Source organism: Hypanus sabinus, chromosome 5 (genome assembly GCF_030144855.1).
Source record: "Hypanus sabinus isolate sHypSab1 chromosome 5, sHypSab1.hap1, whole genome shotgun sequence".
Taxonomy (NCBI): domain Eukaryota; kingdom Metazoa; phylum Chordata; class Chondrichthyes; order Myliobatiformes; family Dasyatidae; genus Hypanus; species Hypanus sabinus.
This window is the reverse complement of record NC_082710.1, coordinates 174,521,560-174,540,411: the sequence shown is the minus strand read 5'-3', so window position 1 is coordinate 174,540,411 and position 18,852 is coordinate 174,521,560. Positions and strand designations below refer to the sequence as shown.

At 49.7% G+C, this 18,852-nt stretch overlaps 1 long non-coding RNA gene across 1 annotated transcript in view; it reads left to right on the top strand.

Annotated features, from left to right (window-relative positions):
* The first annotated feature begins 370 nt into the window (after positions 1–370).
* The window catches only part of LOC132394613 (uncharacterized), a 40,925-nt gene continuing 22,443 nt past the window's right edge, over positions 371–18,852 (top strand). The window contains exons 1-2 of the long non-coding RNA XR_009512388.1: positions 371–515; positions 603–721. This is a non-coding gene — a long non-coding RNA (uncharacterized LOC132394613). The remainder of the gene's footprint in view (positions 516–602; positions 722–18,852) is intronic.

Here is an 18,852-nt window from a genome sequence, read left to right as displayed (position 1 = left end):
TTGTCCCAAAACTGGACTTCCACAATATTGGTATGTCACAGGACCATCTGCAATCTTCTTGTGAATGAGTTACTCTGAACATAACACTGAACTGGTGATTGTTTCCTCAATTCCCGTATCAAACATCCCTGAAACTCACATTAATATCCAGTTCCAGTCACATGCTGTAAGTGTGTCTGGTACCATGGGTGAGACGGTCTCTCTGTCAATCAGTGAGAACAAAGGATCAATTCCAGAATGTGACCCACACATCAGATTTGTCATCAATAGGGAAATGTGCTTTCAATTAGATAAGAGAATTAAGGGAAACCTACACTGTTTCTTTACATTTTCAGAAATACTCCTGGTCATTTACCAAGTGGTTCTGTGTTGTTTGTACATGCGTGTGACTGTAGGAATGTGAATTTACAACATCTTGTAATGATTTGGATGAAATTCAGGATGAGGACAGTAAGTCTCAGTCTGTTCAGATTTGTGTTTTATTTATTTCAGGAGGAAACTCGTCGGAAGAGGAGGTAAGATATGCTCTTTGCTGAATCTCTGTATGGATTTGTAAACTAGTTCAAAATTGCAGTTCATCACCAACAATTTTATATTTGCAGAATTAGTGACGACATCGAGCTATTGTCAGTGACAGACGGTGCCCTTCCGGCTGAAAAATTCGATCATCTCTATTTATTGAACACAGCGTTGAGAGAAACACTTGATACCATTAATCGAGGTAAAATTTGCAGATTCATTTGTCCTTGTTTATGAGACACAATTAATGAGAATTAAAATCAGAGATTGTCTGTAACAATGGACTGAAGGGGAACTGTAGTTTTATTCTAGCTTTAATTCCACCTGGTGGGAAACGTCACTGTCACATGGTCAGCTGAAGATGTCAGACCCCTGAACACACCGATACAGGGTCACAATACAACCAGTACACGGGACTGTTAGATTAAACACTGCATCCTGGTCCCATCCAGACCGTACAAACCTGACAGGACACGAGTGTGAACCTGACCACATAAGCTGGGGAGTTATTCCAGCTCTGGGTGTCAGAGTTCGAGCTCAATTCCAGCCATGTCTATACGGATTTGTATGTTGTCCTCTTGACCACATGGGTTTCCTCCGGGTGCTCCGGTTGCCTCCCACACTCTGACGATGTAGCAGTTAGTAAGTTAGTTGGGCATTGAGAGTTGTTCTGTGATTAGACTAGTGTCAATAGGTGGGTTGCTGCTCAGTGTGGCTCGTTGGGCTGGAAGGGCCTGTTCCGTACTGTATCTCTAAATAAAATAAAATAAAGCTTGGATCGGAGTGGTGTCCAGTAGTGTCAGAAAGATGCACACGAGACCCTCGTGAGCCACTGACCCTGTCTGACCTGCCTGTGATTGCAGACTCAGGTCTGCCCCCTGCTGGACTCACAAGTCTCACTGTTGTTATCAAAGCACCACATTGAAGCATCGTCAGACTGAGCCCGGACACACTAACAAGCATTGACCTCGGTCAAGATTTCAACAGCACCTCCTCTTTTGTAATGTGATATGTTCCAAATTGTCATTTTCTGAACTTATTATCCTGAATTCCTTGGTTTTTGTGAACTTCTCCCTGGGAAGTAAAGATGAGAAATATTCATATATTCAAATATTAATATAAAATCACTTCCCACCGCAGTGGCTCCAGATTGTCTCTTAAAGAAACCAATTCTTTCCCGAGTTACTCTTTCATTTAATATACACATAGAACCCCTTAAAACTGTCAATTACCTCAATTGCGGGGTGATCACGTGTTCATTTTCTGCCCTTGAGTTTCCCACTTCTGTACACTCCTCCGTCTCTGAAACTCCTCGGGTCAGAGAGCAGTGACCAGGCGTTTCTCAGAGTTCAATCCTCCCTTGTTTACTCTTTGTGACCGGAGCCTCCATGAAGTATTTTCTCAGTTCCCTCAGTAACCTGGTCACACTGTGACTGTGCTGACCATGAGACCAAACTAAAGAAATTCCACCTGCCTGCCCACGCTCTATATCTCTCCATTGCTGTCTGTTTATCTCTCTGTCTGCCCACGTTATACATCCCTCCATTCCCTGTCTGTTCATCTCTCTGTCTGCCCACGTTCTACATCCCTCCATTCCCTGTCTGGTCATCTCTCTGTCTGCCCACGTTCTACATCCCTCCATTCCCTGTCAGTTCATCTCTCTGTCTGCCCACGTTCTACATCCCTCCATTCCCTGTCTGTTCATCTCTCTGACTGCCCACGTTCTACATCCCTCCATTCCCTGTCTGTTTATCTCTCTGTCTGCCCACGTTCGACACCCCTCCATTCCCTGTCTGTTCATCTCTCTGTCTGCCCACGTTCTACATCCCTCCATTCCCTATCTGTTTATCTCTCTGTCAGCCCACATTCTACATCCCTCCATTCCTTGTCTGTTTATCTCTACGTCTGCCCACATTCTACATCCCGCCATTCCCTGTCTGTACATCTCTCTGTCTGCCCACGTTCTACATCCCTCCATTCCCTGTCTGTTCATCTCTCTGTCTGCCCACGTTCTACATCCGTCCATTCCCTGTCTGTTCATCTCTCTGTCTGCCCACGTTCTACATCCCTCCATTCCCTGTCTGTTCATCTCTCTGTCTGCCCACGTTCTACATCCCTCCATTCCCTATCTGTTTATCTCTCTGTCAGCCCACATTCTACATCCCTCCATTCCTTGTCTGTTTATCTCTACGTCTGCCCACATTCTACATCCCGCCATTCCCTGTCTGTACATCCCTCTGCCTGCCCACGTTCTACATCCCTCCATTCCCTGTCTGTTCATCTCTCTGTTTGCCCACGTTCTACATCCCTCCATTCCCTGTCTGTTCATCTCTCTGTCTGCCGACGTTCTACATCCCTCCATTCCCTGTCTGTTTATCTCTCTGTCTGCCCACATTCTACACCCCTCCATTCCCTGTCAGTTTATCTCTCTGTCTGACCTCGTTCTCCATCCCTCCATTCCCTGTCTGTTCATCTCTCTGTCTGCCCACGTTCTACATCCCTCCATTCCTTGTCTGTTTATCTCTACGTCTGCCCACATTCTACATCCCTCCATTCCCTGTCTGTACATCTCTCCGTCTGCCCACGTTCTACATCCCTCCATTCCCTGTCTGTTCATCTCTCTGTCTGCCCACGTTCCACATCCCTCCATCACTGTCTGTTCATCTCTCTGTCTGCCCACGTTGTACATCCCTCCATTCCCTGTCTGTTCATCTCTCTGTCTGCCCACGTTCTACATCCGTCCATTCCCTGTCTGTTCATCTCTCTGTCTGCCCACGTTGTACATCCCTCCATTCCCTGTCTGTTCATCTCTCTGTCTGCCCACGTTCTACATCCCTCCATTCCCTGTCTGTTCATCTCTCTGTCTGCCCACGTTCCACATCCCTCCATCACTGTCTGTTCATCTCTCTGTCTGCCTACGTTCTACATCCCTCCATTCCCTGTCTGTTCATCTCTCTGTCTGCCCACGTTCTCCATCCCTCCATTCCCTGTCTGTTCCTATCTCTGTCTGCCCATGTTCTCCAACCCTCCATTCACAGTCTGTTCATCTCTCTGTCTGCCCACGTTCTACATCCGTCCATTCCCTGTCTGTTCATCTCTCTGTCTGCCCACGTTCTACATCCCTCCATTCCCTGTCTGTTCATCTCTCTGTCTGCCCACGTTCGACATCCCTCCATTCCCTGTCTGTTCATCTCTCTGTCTGCCCACATTCTACATCCCTCCATTCCCTGTCTGTTTATCTCTCTGTCTGCCCATGTTCTACATCCCTCCATTCCCTGCCTGTTTATCCCTCTGTGTGACCTCGTTCTCCATCCCTCCATTCCCTGTCTGTTCATCTCTCTGTCAGCCCACGTACTCCATTCCTTCATTCCCTGTCTGTTCATCTCTCTGTCTGCCCATGTTCTCCAACCCTCCATTCCCTGTCTGTTCATCTCTCTGCCTGCCCACATTCTACATCCCTCCATTCCCTATCTGTTTATCTCTCTGTGAGGCCACATTCTACATCCCTCCATTCCCTGTCTGTTTGTCTCTCTGTCTGCCCACGTTCTACATCCGTCCATTCCCTGTCTGTTCATCTCTCTGTCTGCCCACGTTCTACATCCCTCCATTCCCTGTCTGTTCATCTCTCTGTCTGCCCACGTTCTACATCCCTCCATTCCCTGTCTGTTTATCTCTCTGTTTGCCCACGTTCTACATCCGTCCATTCCCTGTCTGTTCATCTCTCTGTCTGCGCACGTTCTACATCCCACCATTCCCTGCCTGTTCATCTCTCTGTCTGCCCACGTTCTACATCCCTCCATTCCCTGTCTGTTTATCTCTCTGTTTGCCCACATTCTACATCCGTCCATTCCCTGTCTGTTCATCTCTCTGTCTGCGCACGTTCTACATCCCTCCATTCCCTGTCTGTTTATCTCTCTGTCTGCCCATGTTCTACATCCCTCCATTCCCTGCCTGTTTATCCCTCTGTGTGACCTCGTTCTCCATCCCTCCATTCCCTGTCTGTTCATCTCTCTGTCAGCCCACGTTCTCCATTCCTTCATTCCCTGTCTGTTCATCTCTCTGTCTGCCCATGTTCTCCAACCCTCCATTCCCTGACTGTTCATCTCTCTGCCTGCCCACATTCGACATCCCTCCATTCCCTATCTGTTTATCTCTCTGTGAGGCCACATTCTACATCCCTCCATTCCCTGTCTGTTTGTCTCTCTGTCTGCCCACGTTCTACATCCCTCCATTCCCTGTATGTTCATCTCTCTGTCTGCCCACGTTCTACATCCCTCCATTCCCTGTCTGTTCATCTCTCTGTCTGCCCACGTTCTACAACCCTCCATTCCCTGTCTGTTCATCTCTCTGCCTGCCCACGTTCGACATCCCTCCATTCCCTATCTGTTTATCTCTCTGTCAGCCCACATTCTACATCCCTCCATTCTTTGTCTGTTTATCACTAAGTCTGCCCACATTCTACATCGCTCCATTCCCTGTCTGTACATCTCTCTGTCTGCCCACATTCTACATCCCTCCATTCGCTGTCTGTTCATCTCTCTGTCTGCCCACGTTCTACATCCCTCCATTCCCTGTCTGTTCATCTCTCTGTCTGCCCACGTTGTACATCCCTCCATTCCCTGTCTGTTCATCTCTGTCTGCCCACGTCGTACATCCCTCCATTCCCTGTCTGTTCATCTCTCTGTCTGCCCACGTTCTACATCCCTCCATTCCCTGTCTGTTCATCTCTCTGTCTGCCCACATTCTACATCCCTCCATTCGCTGTCTGTTCATCTCTCTGTCTGCCCACGTTCCACATCCCTACATCCCTGTCTGTTCATCTCTCTGTCTGCCTACGTTCTACATCCCTCCATTCCCTGTCTGTTCATCGCTCTGTCTGCCCACGTTCTCCATCCCTCCATTCCCTGTCTGTTCATCTCTCTGTCTGCCCATGTTCTCCAACCGTCCATTCCCTGTCTGTTCATCTCTCTGTCTGCCCATGTTCTACATCCCTCCATTCCCTGCCTGTTTATCCCTCTGTGTGACCTCGTTCTCCATCCCTCCATTCCCTGTCTGTTCATCTCTCTGCCTGCCCACATTCTACATCCCTCCATTCCCTATCTGTTTATCTCTCTGTGAGGCCACATTCTACATCCCTCCATTCCCTGTCTGTTTGTCTCTCTGTCTGCCCATGTTCTACATCCCTCCATTCCCTGCCTGTTTATCCCTCTGTGTGACCTCATTCTCCATCCCTCCATTCCCTGTCTGTTCATCTCTCTGTCTGCCCACGTTCTACAACCCTCCATTCCCTGTCTGTTCATCTCTCTGCCTGCCCACGTTCGACATCCCTCCATTCCCTATCTGTTTATCTCTCTGTCAGCCCACATTCTACATCCCTCCAATCCTTGTCTGTTTATCACTAAGTCTGCCCACATTCTACACCCCACCATTCCCTGTCTGTTTATCTCTCCGTCTGACCTCGTTCTCCATCCCTCCATTCCCTGTCTGTTCATCTCTCTGTCTGCCCATGTTATCCACCCCTCCATTCCCTGTCTGTTCATCACTCTGTCTGCCCACGTTCTACATCCCTCTATTCCCTGTCTGTTCATCTCTCTGTCTGCCCACGTTCTACATCCCTCCATTCCCTGTCTGTTCATCTCTCTGTCTGCCCACGTTCTACATCCCTCCATTCCCTGTCTGTTCATCTCTCTGTCTGCCCACTTTCTACATCCCTCCATTCCCTGTCTGTTCATCTCTCTGTCTGCCCACGTTCTCCATCCCTCCATTCCCTGTCTGTTCATCTCTCTGTGAGCCCACATTCTACATCCCTCCATTCCCTGTCTGTTTATCTCTCTGTCTGCCCACGTTCTACACCCTTCCATTCCCTGTCCGTTTATCTCTCTGTCAGCCCACATTCTACATCCCTCCATTCCTTGTCTGTTTATCTCTATGTCTGCCCACATTCTACATCCCTCCATTCCCTGTCTGTACATCTCTCTGTCTGCCCACGTTCTACATCCCTCCATTCCCTGTCTGTTCATCTCTCTGTCTGCCCACATTCTACATCCCTCCATTCCTTGTCTGTTTATCACTACGTCTGCCCACATTCTACATCCCTCCATTCCCTGTCTGTACATCTCTCTGTCTGCCCACATTCTACATCCCTCCATTCGCTGTCTGTTCATCTCTCTGTCTGCCCACATTCCACATCCCTCCATCCCTGTCTGTTCATCTCTCTGTCTGCCTACATTCTACATCCCTCCATTCCCTGTCTGTTCATCTCTCTGTCTGCCCACGTTCTCCATCCCTCCATTCCCTGTCTGTTCATCTCTCTGTCTGCCCATGTTCTCCAACCCTCCATTCCCTGTCTGTTCATCTCTCTGTCTGCCCACGTTCTACATCCCTCTATTCCCTGTCTGTTCATCTCTCTGTCTGCCCACGTTCTACATCCCTCCATTCCCTGTCTGTTCATCTCTCTGTCTGCCCACGTTCTACATCCCTCCATTCCATGTCTGTTAATCTCTCTGTCTGCCCACGTTCTACATCCCTCCATTCCCTGTCTGTTCATCTCTCTGTCTGCCCACGTTCTACATCCCTGCATTCCCTGTCTGTTTATCTCTCTCTGCCCATGTTCTACATCCCTCCATTCCCTGCCTGTTTATCCCTCTGTTTGACCTCGTTCTCCATCCCTCCATTCCCTGTCTGTTCATCTCTCTGTCAGCCCACGTTCTCCATTCCTTCAATCCCTGTCTGTTCATCTCTCTGTCTGCCCATGTTCTCCAACCCTCCATTCCCTGTCTGTTCATCTCTCTGTCTGCCCACGTTCTACATCCCTCCATTCCCTGTCTGTTCATTTCTCTGTCTGCCCACGTTCTACATCCCTCCATTCCCTGTCTGTTTATCTCTCTGTCTGCCCACGTTCTACACCCCTCCATTCCCTATCTGTTTATCTGTCTGTCAGCCCACATTTTACATCCCTCCATTCCTTGTCTGTTTATCTCTACGTCTGCCCACATTCTACATCCCTCCATTCCCTGACTGTTCATCTCTCTGTCTGCCAACGTTCTACATCCCTCCATTCCCTGTCTGTTAATCTCTCTGTCTGCCCATGTTCTACATCCGTCCATTCCCTGTCTGTTCATCTCTCTGTCTGCCAACGTTCTGCATCCCTCCATTCCCTGTCTGTTCATCTCTCTGCCTGCCCACGCTCGAAATCCCTCCATTCCCTATCTGTTTATCGCTGTCAGCCTGCATTCTACATCCCTCCATTCCCTGTCTGTTCATCTCTCTGTCTGCCCACGTTCTACATCCCTCCATTCCCTGTCTGTTTATCTCTCTGTCTGCCCACGTTCTACACCCCTCCATTCCCTGTCTGTTTATCTCTCTGTCTGACCTCGTTCTCCATCCCTCGATTTTCTGTCTGTTCATCTCTCTGTCTGCCCACGTTCTACATCCCTCCATTCCCTGTCTGTTCATCTCTCTGTCTGCCCACGTTCTACATCCGTCCATTCCCTGTCTGTTCATCTCTCTGTCTGCCCACGTTCTACATCCCTCCATTCCCTCTCTGTTCATCTCTCTGTCTGCCCACGTTCTACATCCCTCCATTCCCTGTCTGTTCATCTCTCTGTCTGCCCACGTTCTACATCCCTCCATTCCCTGTCTGTTCATCTCTCTGTCTGCCCACATTCTACATCCCTGCATTCCCTGTCTGTTTATCTCTCTCTGCCCATGATCTACATCCCTCCATTCCCTGCCTGTTTATCCCTCTGTGTGACCTCGTTCTCCATCCCTCCATTCCCTGTCTGTTCATCTCTCTGTCAGCCCACGTTCTCCATTCCTTCATTCCCTGTCTGTTCATCTCTCTGTCTGCCCATGTTCTCCAACCCTCCATTCCCTGTCTGTTCATCTCTCTGCCTGCCCAAATTCTACATCCCTCCATTCCCTATCTGTTTATCTCTCTGTGAGGCCACATTCTACATCCCTCCATTCCCTGTCTGTTTATCTCTCTGTCTGACCTGGTATCCATCCCTCCATTCCCTGTCTGTTCATCTCTCTGTCTGCCCACGTTCTACATCCCTCCATTCCCTGTCTGTTCATCTCTCTGTCTGCCCACGTTCTCCATCCCTCCATTCCCAGTCTGTTCATCTCTCTGTGAGCCCACATTCTACATCCCTCCATTCCCTGTCTGTTTATCTCTATGTCTGCCCACGTTCCACATCCCTCCATCCCTGTCTGTTCATCTCTCTGTCTGCCTACGTTCTACATCCCTCCATTCGCTGTCTGTTCATCTCTCTGTCTGCCCACGTTCTACATCCCTCCATTCCCTGTCTGTTCATCTCTCTGTCTGCCGACGTTCTACATCCCTCCATTCCCTGTCTGTTTATCTCTCTGTCTGCCCACGTTCTACATCCCTCCATTCCCTGCCTGTTTATCCCTCTGTGTAACCTCGTTCTCCATCCCTCCATTCCCTGTCTGTTCATCTCTCTGTCAGCCCACGTTCTCCATTCCTTCATTCCCTGTCTGTTCATCTCTCTGTCTGCCCATGTTCTCCAACCCTCCATTCCCTGTCTGTTTATCTCTCTGTCTGCCCACGTTCTACATCCGTCCATTCCATGTCTGTTCATCTCTCTGTCTGCCCACGTTCTACATCCCTCCATTCCCTGTGTGTTCATCTCTCTGTCTGCCCACGTTCTACATCCCTCCATTCCCTGTCTTTCATCTCTCTGTCTGCCCAAGTTCTACATCCCTCCATTCCCTGTCTGTTCATCTCTCTGCCTGCCCACGTTCGACATCCCTCCATTCCCTATCTGTTTATCTCTCTGTCAGCCCACATTCTGCATCCCTCCATTCCTTGTCTGTTTATCTCTACGTCTGCCCATATTCTACATCCCTCCATTCCCTGTCTGTTCATCTCTCTGTCTGCCCACGTTGTACATCCCTCTATTCCCTGTCTGTTCATCTCTCTGTCTGCCCACGTTCTACATCCCTCCATTCCCTGTCTGTTTATCTCTCTGTCTGCCCATGTTCTACATCTCTCCATTCCCTGTCTGTTCATCTCTCTGTCTGCCCACGTTCTACATCCCTCCATTCCCTGTCTGTTCATCTCTCTGCCTGCCCACATTCTACATCCCTCCATTCCCTATCTGGTTATCTCTCTGTGAGCCCACATTCTACATCCCTCCATTCCTTGTCTGTTTATCTCTACGTCTGCCCACATTCTACATCCCTCCATTCCCTGTCTGTACATGTCTCTGTCTGCCCACGTTCCACATCCCTCCATCCCTGTCTGTTCATCTCTCTGTCTGCCTACGTTCTACATCCCTCCATTCCCTGTCTGTTCATCTCTCTGTCTGCCCACGTTCTACATCCCTCCATTCCCTGTCTGTTCATCTCTCTGTCTGCTGACGTTCTACATCCCTCCATTCCCTGTCTGTTCATCTCTCTGTCTGCCCACGTTCTACATCCCTGCATTCCCTGTCTGTTTACCTCTCTCTGCCCATGTTCTACATCCCTCCATTCCCTGCCTGTTTATCCCTCTGTGTGACCTCGTTCTCCATCCCTCCATTCCCTGTCTGTTCATCTCTCTGTCAGCCCACGTTCTCCATTCCTTCATTCCCTGTCTGTTCATCTCTCTGTCAGCCCACGTTCTCCATTCCTTCATTCCCTGTCTGTTCATCTCTCTGTCTGCCCATGTTCTCCAACCCTCCATTCCCTGTCTGTTTATCTCTCTGTCTGCCCACGTTCTACATCCGTCCATTCCATGTCTGTTCATCTCTCTGTCTGCCCACGTTCTACATCCCTCCATTCCCTGTGTGTTCATCTCTCTGTCTGCCCACGTTCTACATCCCTCCATTCCCTGTCTTTCATCTCTCTGTCTGCCCAAGTTCTACATCCCTCCATTCCCTGTCTGTTCATCTCTCTGCCTGCCCATGTTCGACATCCCTCCATTCCCTATCTGTTTATCTCTCTGTCAGCCCACATTCTGCATCCCTCCATTCCTTGTCTGTTTATCTCTACGTCTGCCCATATTCTACATCCCTCCATTCCCTGTCTGTTCATCTCTCTGTCTGCCCACGTTGTACATCCCTCCATTCCCTGTCTGTTCATCTCTCTGTCTGCCCACGTTCTACATCCCTCCATTCCCTGTCTGTTTATCTCTCTGTCTGCCCATGTTCTACATCTCTCCATTCCCTGTCTGTTCATCTCTCTGTCTGCCCACGTTCTACATCCCTCCATTCCCTGTCTGTTCATCTCTCTGCCTGCCCACATTCTACATCCCTCCATTCCCTATCTGGTTATCTCTCTGTGAGCCCACATTCTACATCCCTCCATTCCTTGTCTGTTTATCTCTACGTCTGCCCACATTCTACATCCCTCCATTCCCTGTCTGTACATGTCTCTGTCTGCCCACGTTCCACATCCCTCCATCCCTGTCTGTTCATCTCTCTGTCTGCCTACGTTCTACATCCCTCCATTCCCTGTCTGTTCATCTCTCTGTCTGCCCACGTTCTACATCCCTCCATTCCCTGTCTGTTCATCTCTCTGTCTGCTGACGTTCTACATCCCTCCATTCCCTGTCTGTTCATCTCTCTGTCTGCCCACGTTCTACATCCCTGCATTCCCTGTCTGTTTACCTCTCTCTGCCCATGTTCTACATCCCTCCATTCCCTGCCTGTTTATCCCTCTGTGTGACCTCGTTCTCCATCCCTCCATTCCCTGTCTGTTCATCTCTCTGTCAGCCCACGTTCTCCATTCCTTCATTCCCTGTCTGTTCATCTCTCTGTCTGCCCACGTTCTACATCCGTCCATTCCATGTCTGTTCATCTCTCTGTCTGCCCACGTTCTACATCCCTCCATTCCCTGTGTGTTCATCTCTCTGTCTGCCCACGTTCTACATCCCTCCATTCCCTGTCTTTCATCTCTCTGTCTGCCCAAGTTCTACATCCCTCCATTCCCTGTCTGTTCATCTCTCTGCCTGCCCACGTTCGACATCCCTCCATTCCCTATCTGTTTATCTCTCTGTCAGCCCACATTCTGCATCCCTCCATTCCTTGTCTGTTTATCTCTACGTCTGCCCATATTCTACATCCCTCCATTCCCTGTCTGTTCATCTCTCTGTCTGCCCACGTTGTACATCCCTCCATTCCCTGTCTGTTCATCTCTCTGTCTGCCCACGTTCTACATCCCTCCATTCCCTGTCTGTTTATCTCTCTGTCTGCCCATGTTCTACATCTCTCCATTCCCTGTCTGTTCATCTCTCTGTCTGCCCACGTTCTACATCCCTCCATTCCCTGTCTGTTCATCTCTCTGCCTGCCCACATTCTACATCCCTCCATTCCCTATTTGGTTATCTCTCTGTGAGCCCACATTCTACATCCCTCCATTCCTTGTCTGTTTATCTCTACGTCTGCCCACATTCTACATCCCTCCATTCCCTGTCTGTACATGTCTCTGTCTGCCCACGTTCTACATCCCTCCATTCCCTGTCTGTTGATCTCTCTGTCTGTCCACATTCTACATCCCTCCATTCCCTGTCTGTTCATCTCTCTGTCAGCCCACGTTCTACATCCCTCCATTCCCTGTCTGTTCATCTCTCTGTATGCCCACGTTCTACATCCCTCGATTCCCCGTCTGTTTATCTCTCTGTCTGCCCACGTTCTACACCCCTCAATTCCCTGTCCGTTTATCTCTCTGTCTGACCTCGTTCTCCATCCCTCCATTCCCTGTCTGATCAACTCTCTGTCTGCCCACATTCTACATCCCTCCATTCCCTGTCTGTTCATCTCTCTGTCTGCCCACGTTCAACATCCCTCCATTCCCTGTCTGTTCATCTCTCTGCCTGCCCACATTCTACATCCCTCCATTCCCTATCTGGTTATCTCTCTGTGAGCCCACATTCTACATCCCTCCATTCCCTGTCTATTTATCTCTCTGTCTGCCCACATTCTACATCCCTGCATTCCCTGTCTGTTTATCTCTCTCTGCCCATGTTCTACATCCCTCCATTCCCTGCCTGTTTATCCCTCTGTGTGACCTCGTTCTCCATCCCTCCATTCCCTGTCTGTTCATCTCTCTGTCAGCCCACGTTCTCCATTCCTTCATTCCCTGTCTGTTCATCTCTCTGTCTGCCCATGTTCTCCAACCCTCCATTCCCTGTCTGTTCATCTCTCTGCCTGCCCAAATTCTACATCCCTCCATTCCCTATCTGTTTATCTCTCTGTGAGGCCACATTCTACATCCCTCCATTCCCTGTCTGTTTATGTCTCTATCTGACCTGGTTCTCCATCCCTCCATTCCCTGTCTGTTCATCTCTCTGTCTGCCCACATTCTACATCCCTCCATTCCCTGTCTGTTCATCTCTCTGTCTGCCCACGTTCTCCATCCCTCCATTCCCAGTCTGTTCATCTCTCTGTGAGCCCACATTGTACATCCCTCCATTCCCTGTCTGTTTATCTCTATGTCTGCCCACGTTCCACATCCCTCCATCCCTGTCTGTTCATCTCTCTGTCTGCCTACGTTCTACATCCCTCCATTCGCTGTCTGTTCATCTCTCTGTCTGCCCACGTTCTACATCCCTCCATTCCCTGTCTGTTCATCTCTCTGTCTGCCGACGTTCTACATCCCTCCATTCCCTGTCTGTTCATCTCTCTGTCTGCCCACGTTCTACATCCCTGCATTCCCTGTCTGTTTACCTCTCTCTGCCCATGTTCTACATCCCTCCATTCCCTGCCTGTTTATTCCTCTGTGTGACCTCGTTCTCCATCCCTCCATTCCCTGTCTGTTCATCTCTCTGTCTGCCCACGTTCTACATCCGTCCATTCCATGTCTGTTCATCTCTCTGTCTGCCCACGTTCTACATCCCTCCATTCCCTGTGTGTTCATCTCTCTGTCTGCCCACGTTCTACATCCCTCCATTCTTGTCTTTCATCTCTCTGTCTGCCCAAGTTCTACATCCCTCCATTCCCTGTCTGTTCATCTCTCTGCCTGCCCACGTTCGACATCCCTCCATTCCCTATCTGTTTATCTCTCTGTCAGCCCACATTCTGCATCCCTCCATTCCTTGTCTGTTTATCTCTACGTCTGCCCATATTCTACATCCCTCCATTCCCTGTCTGTTCATCTCTCTGTCTGCCCACGTTGTACATCCCTCCATTCCCTGTCTGTTCATCTCTCTGTCTGCCCACGTTCTACATCCCTCCATTCCCTGTCTGTTTATCTCTCTGTCTGCCCATGTTCTACATCTCTCCATTCCCTGTCTGTTCATCTCTCTGTCTGCCCACGTTCTACATCCCTCCATTCCCTGTCTGTTCATCTCTCTGCCTGCCCACATTCTACATCCCTCCATTCCCTATCTGGTTATCTCTCTGTGAGCCCACATTCTACATCCCTCCATTCCTTGTCTGTTTATCTCTACGTCTGCCCACATTCTACATCCCTCCATTCCCTGTCTGTACATGTCTCTGTCTGCCCACGTTCCACATCCCTCCATCCCTGTCTGTTCATCTCTCTGTCTGCCTACGTTCTACATCCCTCCATTCCCTGTCTGTTCATCTCTCTGTCTGCCCACGTTCTACATCCCTCCATTCCCTGTCTGTTCATCTCTCTGTCTGCTGACGTTCTACATCCCTCCATTCCCTGTCTGTTCATCTCTCTGTCTGCCCACGTTCTACATCCCTGCATTCCCTGTCTGTTTACCTCTCTCTGCCCATGTTCTACATCCCTCCATTCCCTGCCTGTTTATCCCTCTGTGTGACCTCGTTCTCCATCCCTCCATTCCCTGTCTGTTCATCTCTCTGTCAGCCCACGTTCTCCATTCCTTCATTCCCTGTCTGTTCATCTCTCTGTCTGCCCACGTTCTACATCCGTCCATTCCATGTCTGTTCATCTCTCTGTCTGCCCACGTTCTACATCCCTCCATTCCCTGTGTGTTCATCTCTCTGTCTGCCCACGTTCTACATCCCTCCATTCCCTGTCTTTCATCTCTCTGTCTGCCCAAGTTCTACATCCCTCCATTCCCTGTCTGTTCATCTCTCTGCCTGCCCACGTTCGACATCCCTCCATTCCCTATCTGTTTATCTCTCTGTCAGCCCACATTCTGCATCCCTCCATTCCTTGTCTGTTTATCTCTACGTCTGCCCATATTCTACATCCCTCCATTCCCTGTCTGTTCATCTCTCTGTCTGCCCACGTTGTACATCCCTCCATTCCCTGTCTGTTCATCTCTCTGTCTGCCCACGTTCTACATCCCTCCATTCCCTGTCTGTTTATCTCTCTGTCTGCCCATGTTCTACATCTCTCCATTCCCTGTCTGTTCATCTCTCTGTCTGCCCACGTTCTACATCCCTCCATTCCCTGTCTGTTCATCTCTCTGCCTGCCCACATTCTACATCCCTCCATTCCCTATTTGGTTATCTCTCTGTGAGCCCACATTCTACATCCCTCCATTCCTTGTCTGTTTATCTCTACGTCTGCCCACATTCTACATCCCTCCATTCCCTGTCTGTACATGTCTCTGTCTGCCCACGTTCTACATCCCTCCATTCCCTGTCTGTTGATCTCTCTGTCTGTCCACATTCTACATCCCTCCATTCCCTGTCTGTTCATCTCTCTGTCAGCCCACGTTCTACATCCCTCCATTCCCTGTCTGTTCATCTCTCTGTATGCCCACGTTCTACATCCCTCGATTCCCCGTCTGTTTATCTCTCTGTCTGCCCACGTTCTACACCCCTCAATTCCCTGTCCGTTTATCTCTCTGTCTGACCTCGTTCTCCATCCCTCCATTCCCTGTCTGATCAACTCTCTGTCTGCCCACATTCTACATCCCTCCATTCCCTGTCTGTTCATCTCTCTGTCTGCCCACGTTCAACATCCCTCCATTCCCTGTCTGTTCATCTCTCTGCCTGCCCACATTCTACATCCCTCCATTCCCTATCTGGTTATCTCTCTGTGAGCCCACATTCTACATCCCTCCATTCCCTGTCTATTTATCTCTCTGTCTGCCCACATTCTACATCCCTGCATTCCCTGTCTGTTTATCTCTCTCTGCCCATGTTCTACATCCCTCCATTCCCTGCCTGTTTATCCCTCTGTGTGACCTCGTTCTCCATCCCTCCATTCCCTGTCTGTTCATCTCTCTGTCAGCCCACGTTCTCCATTCCTTCATTCCCTGTCTGTTCATCTCTCTGTCTGCCCATGTTCTCCAACCCTCCATTCCCTGTCTGTTCATCTCTCTGCCTGCCCAAATTCTACATCCCTCCATTCCCTATCTGTTTATCTCTCTGTGAGGCCACATTCTACATCCCTCCATTCCCTGTCTGTTATGTCTCTATCTGACCTGGTTCTCCATCCCTCCATTCCCTGTCTGTTCATCTCTCTGTCTGCCCACATTCTACATCCCTCCATTCCCTGTCTGTTCATCTCTCTGTCTGCCCACGTTCTCCATCCCTCCATTCCCAGTCTGTTCATCTCTCTGTGAGCCCACATTGTACATCCCTCCATTCCCTGTCTGTTTATCTCTATGTCTGCCCACGTTCCACATCCCTCCATCCCTGTCTGTTCATCTCTCTGTCTGCCTACGTTCTACATCCCTCCATTCGCTGTCTGTTCATCTCTCTGTCTGCCCACGTTCTACATCCCTCCATTCCCTGTCTGTTCATCTCTCTGTCTGCCGACGTTCTACATCCCTCCATTCCCTGTCTGTTCATCTCTCTGTCTGCCCACGTTCTACATCCCTGCATTCCCTGTCTGTTTACCTCTCTCTGCCCATGTTCTACATCCCTCCATTCCCTGCCTGTTTATTCCTCTGTGTGACCTCGTTCTCCATCCCTCCATTCCCTGTCTGTTCATCTCTCTGTCTGCCCACGTTCTACATCCGTCCATTCCATGTCTGTTCATCTCTCTGTCTGCCCACGTTCTACATCCCTCCATTCCCTGTGTGTTCATCTCTCTGTCTGCCCACGTTCTACATCCCTCCATTCTTGTCTTTCATCTCTCTGTCTGCCCAAGTTCTACATCCCTCCATTCCCTGTCTGTTCATCTCTCTGCCTGCCCACGTTCGACATCCCTCCATTCCCTATCTGTTTATCTCTCTGTCAGCCCACATTCTGCATCCCTCCATTCCTTGTCTGTTTATCTCTACGTCTGCCCATATTCTACATCCCTCCATTCCCTGTCTGTTCATCTCTCTGTCTGCCCACGTTGTACATCCCTCCATTCCCTGTCAGTTCATCTCTCTGTCTGCCCACGTTCTACATCCCTCCATTCCCTGTCTGTTATCTCTCTGTCTGCCCATGTTCTACATCTCTCCATTCCCTGTCTGTTCATCTCTCTGTCTGCCCACGTTCTACATCCCTCCATTCCCTGTCTGTTCATCTCTCTGCCTGCCCACATTCTACATCCCTCCATTCCCTATCTGGTTATCTCTCTGTGAGCCCACATTCTACATCCCTCCATTCCTTGTCTGTTTATCTCTACGTCTGCCCACATTCTACATCCCTCCATTCCCTGTCTGTACATGTCTCTGTCTGCCCACGTTCCACATCCCTCCATCCCTGTCTGTTCATCTCTCTGTCTGCCTACGTTCTACATCCCTCCATTCCCTGTCTGTTCATCTCTCTGTCTGCCCACGTTCTTCATCCCTCCATTCCCTGTCTGTTCATCTCTCTGTCTGCCGACGTTCTACATCCCTCCATTCCCTGTCTGTTCATCTCTCTGTCTGCCCACGTTCTACATCCCTGCATTCCCTGTCTGTTTACCTCTCTCTGCCCATGTTCTACATCCCTCCATTCCCTGCCTGTTTATCCCTCTGTGTGACCTCGTTCTCCATCCCTCCATTCCCTGTCTGTTCATCTCTCTGTCAGCCCACGTTCTCCATTCCTTCATTCCCTGTCTGTTCATCTCTCTGTCTGCCCATGTTCTCCAACCCTCCATTCCCTGTCTGTTTATCTCTTTGTCTGCCCACGTTCTACATCCCTCCATTCCCTGTCTGTTCATCTCTCTGCCTGCCCACGTTCGACATCCCTCCATTCCCTATCTGTTTATCTCTCTGTCAGCCCACATTCTGCATCCCTCCATTCCTTGTCTGTTTATCTCTACGTCTGCCCATATTCTACATCCCTCCATTCCCTGTCTGTTCATCTCTCTGTCTGCCCACGTTGTACATCCCTCCATTCCCTGTCTGTTCATCTCTCTGTCTGCCCACGTTCTACATCCCTCCATTCCCTGTCTGTTTATCTCTCTGTCTGCCCATGTTCTACATCTCTCCATTCCCTGTCTGTTCATCTCTCTGTCTGCCCACGTTCTACATCCCTCCATTCCCTGTCTGTTCATCTCTCTGCCTGCCCACGTTCTACATCCCTCCATTCCCTATCTGGTTATCTCTCTGTGAGCCCACATTCTACATCCCTCCATTCCTTGTCTGTTTATCTCTACGTCTGCCCACATTCTACATCCCTCCATTCCCTGTCTGTACATGTCTCTGTCTGCCCACGTTCTACATCCCTCCATTCCCTGTCTGTTCATCTCTCTGTCTGTCCACATTCTACATCCCTCCATTCCCTGTCTGTTCATCTCTCTGTATGCCCACGTTCTACATCCCTCGATTCCCCGTCTGTTTATCTCTCTGTCTGCCCACGTTCTACACCCCTCAATTCCCTGTCTGTTTATCTCTCTGTCTGACCTCGTTCTCCATCCCTCCATTCCCTGTCTGATCAACTCTCTGTCTGCCCACATTCTACATCCCTCCATTCCCTGTCTGTTCATCTCTCTGTCTGCCCACGTTCAACATCCCTCCATTCCCTGTCTGTTCATCTCTCTGCCTGCCCACATTCTACATCCCTCCATTCCCTATCTGGTTATCTCTCTGTGAGCCCACATTCTACATACCTCCATTCCCTGTCTATTTATCTCTCTGTCTGCCTACGTTCTACACCCCTATATTCCCTGTCTGTTTATCCCTCTGTCTGACCTCGTTCTCCATCCCTCCATTCCCTGTCTGTTCATCTCTCTGTCTGCCCACGTTGTACATCCCTCCATTCCCTGTCTGTTTATCTCCCTGCCTGCCCATGTTCTACATCCCTCCATTCCCTGTCTGTTCATCTCTCTGTCAGCCCACGTTCTCCATTCCTTCATTCCCTGTCTGTTCATCTCTCTGTCTGCCCATGTTCTCCAACCCTCCATTCCCTGTCTGTTCATCTCTCTGCCTGCCCAAATTCTACATCCCTCCATTCCCTATCTGTTTATCTCTCTGTGAGGCCACATTCTACATCCCTCCATTCCCTGTCTGTTTATGTCTCTGTCTGACCTGGTTCTCTATCCCTCCATTCCCTGTCTGTTCATCTCTCTGTCTGCCCACGT